Consider the following 4959-nt stretch of genomic DNA (forward strand, 5'->3'; position numbering starts at 1 on the left):
TTGGGTAACCCAGGGCGATGTCTGCCGGGTCTAGCTCCGGCAGGAATGCCTTGGCCCGGCTCAGCGCGACGATTGCTCCGGCTCTCGCAGAGGCCCGTCGCAGCTCTTGGATCCGCTGCGGCAGAACGGCGAGCCGGCGCAGGACTTCGGCCAGGTGAGTCGGCACCTCGTTGGATAGGGACACCACAGCTAAGGCACGCTGTGACCCGGTGTAGAGATGTTCCACCAGGGTATACACGGCCTTTAGCTTGGTGACCACACTCTGGTTGAGGTTGACACTCCTGGGACCTGTTTAACAGAATCAGATAAACCGGTGACAAGGATGAATCATGACATATACAAACTTGATGAAAGCCGGTGAGGCGACTTACCGAAGATGGCGGCCACCATTTGGGAAACCTGGTGCTTTAGGCCGGAGAGCTCGGCGGTCTTCTCAGAGAGAGCCTTCTCCGCCTGTTCCGCCCGGGTCACCAGTGCAGCCTTCTCTTCGGCCCAGGCTTTTCTCTCAGCATCAAACTCGGTCTTCAACTTTTCTTGAGTGGCGATGCTGGATACAAACTTGGCGTTTGCCTTCCAGGTCTCCATCTCCTGCATCTTCAGACGGCTCTTGAGATCCGCAAGGTCCGCCTCTAGTTTCTTGCCAACAGCCTGCATATATTTCCGGGTTATTGACAGTTACTATATAAGTCCCAAGCGTTTTCCAAGCAAAGACACTTGGCACTTGGGGGCTAATGCATATTGAACGTATCTATCTACATACTGCTGGCTCAATTGAGTAAGCCGGAACCTAAGTCTACAACATATTCAAGCATAAGTCGTCGACTTGGGGGCTAGCATGGCAAAGGTAACTATGCAGTAAGAAAGAATACAACAGAAGGATACCTCAGATTTTTGTTGAATCTGGTTTACCATGGTGACCTCCGCGTCCCGGCTCTTGTGCACCTGGCTGATGTAGCCAGAGACGAGCTCTCCAATGCTCAAGTTGGTGTAGTCGGAGAGGTCCAGGTTCACCCGGTGGGGTTGCAGCAACTCCCCCTTCGCGGAGCACTTGGCCAACACGGTCGGTCTCCCCGGCTCAACAAACTCCGTCCGGGTGATTACCACGTCCGGGTCGTCTGCTGGCGGAGCTGAGCCGGAGGCCTCCGGGTTAACCGAGGCTTTGGTCGTTGCCTTGGTAGTCGGGGCAGTGGCCTCAGGTGCCGTGTCCATTGGAGTGGTGGCTTCGGGGGCGGAGGCAGCTGGCGGCTCTTGAGCCGTCACCTCCGGTTCAGATAAGTCCGGCACTCCGGCTGACCTGGTCTTCTTCGCTCTTTTGGTGAGCTTTGCCTGGGCGCGGAAAGGACAGAAACATTCAGCACAAAGAGAGTAAGTACAGACAAGTATAATGAGAGATGGTTGTCATTACCCGGGCGCGGTCTTGAAAGTCGGAAGACTCGACTGCATAGAGTCGCCCGAAGAAGGGGAGGTCTCCTGATAATTGGAGTCAGAAGAATTGAGTGGCTGACGGATAACACCCGCCAATGGATGAAAAGGGTACAAGCGAGAAAAAACCTCAGTTCGATGCTTCCTGGTTGCGTCGGGTAACCCGGCGGAAAGATCGGTGTCCTTGTTGGTCCGGGTGTGACGCCGGCTTTCATGAACCTGTTGCTTCAAAATAAATTGAGGGTCTTGGTGAGCTAAAGGATGTGAAAAGCTTACTTTCCGGGTTACCCTTCGGACTTTCAGCTGTAGCAAGGGCTCCGAGTCGGAGGAAAGTGACATTACCTCTTCAACCACTGGGTTACTTGCGCCGGTGTCATCCTGTCAAGGAGCAAGTATTGATAAGGCGGGCAGCAACAAATAGTGAATATAGTAAGGACTTAAATGCTCAGGAGTTACCTCTGACTCGGAGCTGTCGCTTAATTGCATCAGCTCCGAAGCAGTAGGCCTGCTTCCCTTTTTGCGAGGGGCGGCTTTCTTGGCGGCTTTTTTCGCCTTCCTGGCTTTCTTGGCCGCCTCATGGTCATATTTGACCTGCCAGAACTTATCATCAGCCTGAAGAATACAATGATGAAATTCTTAAAACGGTTCAGATGAAAGTTATATGCAGATGAAGATAGAAAGTTAAAGTCAGCGGCTTACCGCTGGGGCTGGATTGGTCTTGCAGAAGGGGGCTAACCCGGTCCTTCCGCAGTCCACCAGGCTCTCGTTTAAAAGAGCCTTGGTTTCTTCCTCAGCAACGTCTTCTGGAAGATCATTGCAGCTGTGCCTCTGCGGGTCATCCTTTTGCCCTGTGTACTCACACATTAAGCCGGGGCGGCGGCTCAACGGGATCACCCGCCATGAGATCCAGACCCGGACCAGGTCGATTCCGTTCAGACCGTTGCCCAGGAGGGCCTTGATTTTGTTGATAGTAGGAAGCAGAGGCTGGTGCTCCGCTTGAGTCAGCTTGTCCGACAGTGGGTGAGTCGGCTCCAGACGTGTTGGGCGAAAGTCGGGTAGCGGGCTTTCATCAGCCGGGGATGTGTCTTGGCAGTAGAACCAAGTCATGTTCCAGTCTTTGGGGTGGCTCGGCGGCTCTGCGTATGGGAAAAGACAGTCCCTACGCCGCTGGATGGAAATGCCCCCTAACTCCAGACTTGGCCCGTTGGCGCACTCATTCTGGCGGTTTAAGTAAAACAGCTCTCTGAAGAGCAGCAGACTAGCCTCTTCTCCAAGATACACTTCGCAAAAGACTTGGAAATTGCAGATGTTGGATACAGAGTTGGGTCCTATATCTTGAGGCCGCAAGTCAAAGAAGTTGAGCACGTCCCTGAAAAACTTTGAGCCGGGCGGTGCAAAGCCCCGGCTCATATGATCTGCGAAAATCACCACCTCCCCGTCCTTTGGCTATGGTCTCTCTTCCGACGGATCACGGGCACGGTAGGACATGATTTCCTTCTTAGGCAAATATCCGGACTTAGCAAAATTGGCTAGGGTCTCGTTGGTGACGTTGGACCTCATCCAGTTGCAAGTGATTGGAGCCTTGGGAGGCATGGTGAAAATTGGTGGTCTATGACAAAAAGAAAATACGTCCGGGTTAATTATAAGCCAGAAGTGATCTACAGTTCAAAACTACGGTGGCGGCTTATGAAGGGGAATAATGGTATATACTCAAATACAGTGGATTATTTAAGCCGGAGGATTCTACGAAGCATGGTTTCCTTTAAGCTGGAAGATTCTACATCGCGTGGTTTCTTTAAACCAGAATTGTAAGCCGCCAAGTTTCAATGGTTACAGTTTTTACTAAGTGTGGTAAAACAGGTTTCACGTATTGCAGTAACTTTTTTGGATCAAAATGGTCGAGTGAAATGAAAATTTTCTAGACCTAGAAACAGACGAGCGGATGTTCTTGAGCTCGAATGAAGCATTTATGCAGTAGAAAGAGATCTACGGGCATTTGAAATAAGTCCTAAATAACTGCCGCACTGGTTCTATACAAAACTAAAGATCAAACAAGGGCAGTGACTAGGAGAACTACCGAAGCTTGCGGCAATGGCGACGAACACGAAGAACGTGGATGAACTCTACTGCAGATCTACTCTACGGGGTGGTGAGAACTTACCAGAGCCGAAGAGGTGCGGGAGTCGCCGCCGTTTATCTGGTCCGAGTCAGGGTGATGCAGCGGCCGAGGTTGACGAAGACCGGAGCCGAGACGACGGCGGCGGAGTGCGAGCTCAGTGAGAAAGGCTGCGGCGCGAGGAGGAAGAAGGGAGCGTGAGAAGAGCCCGTCGGGCCAGCCTATTTATAAGGCAATGTCATAAGTGTGCGCGAGATTCAAGGAGACCACGGCGTGGTTATCTCCCCCTCACGACGCCTCGATTTTCGGAATGACAGTAAAAGCAAAGATCCGTTGCGGATCTGGTGGAGTAAAAAACGGGCTTAATGGAAGATGACATCACGGTGGATTATCCGGAGTCCAGAGGATGACGTCACGCCGGGTTATGGCCTTCACATGAATGGTAAGCCGGAGATTTTTTCTGTTGGCAGAGTTGAAGATTGACATGACCGGCTCAAATCAATCTGGGGCCTAATGTTGAGGATATAGACCTTAGAGTCACCCGCCAGGAGGGGCCGGGTTACTCGCGTGGTCATTGCCAGAAGCCCGGAGCCAAGTTTGAAGACGATGGGCCAGAGATGGGATGAGACCCGGATATGGCTTAAGGCCCATAGTTACAATCATTATTATGGTAGAACTTGTAGGGTAAGGCAAGTATAGTTGAGAGTCTGAGCCGGACACTCTTATGAGCCGGCCGGGACTCTAAGGGCTGCTGGGCGTCAGCCTCCCTATATAAAGGGACGACCCGGCAGCGGTTTAAGGGCGACAACAATCTCATCGAGAGCCGGGCATAGCTGTTTAGCTCCCTGGTGATCGTAACCCTAATCAATACCACCTCAAACTGGACGTAGGCTTTACCTTCACCGTAAGGGGCCGAACCAGTATAAACCCTCGTGTTCCTTGTCCCGCATTAACCCCTTCAAGCTTCCTAGTTGCGATGGATCCACGACTAAGTCCTAGCTCAAGGACATCTGCCGTGACAATTCCACGACAAGTGGCCTTGGTATACTACCGGTAGACCACCGGTCAAGTTTCAATCCATTTGGAGGTCGTTTGGTACTCCAACGGTTAACCGGGTAACCGCATATGCCTTCTGTGTGTTGCAGCAAAACCCCCTCTATAAACATCCCAAAACCCACCAAACTCTCTTCCATGCTCTAGGTCGTTCGATCACGATCGTGTGGGCGAAAACCGCACCTCATTTGGACTCTCCTAACTCCCTCTACCTATATATTTGCATCTCTCCTGATTAACGCTCGCAGTCCAAACCCTAACCCGCTCCCCTCGCGCCGCGCCGGACGTGTCCGTTTCCACCGCCGCCACGACGTGTCGCCTCCGGATTCGCCCTTGCCGCGCCCACTTCGCCGTCGCCGCCGAGGCCC

Source organism: Triticum aestivum, chromosome 2D (assembly GCF_018294505.1).
Source record: "Triticum aestivum cultivar Chinese Spring chromosome 2D, IWGSC CS RefSeq v2.1, whole genome shotgun sequence".
Lineage (NCBI taxonomy): Eukaryota > Viridiplantae > Streptophyta > Magnoliopsida > Poales > Poaceae > Triticum > Triticum aestivum.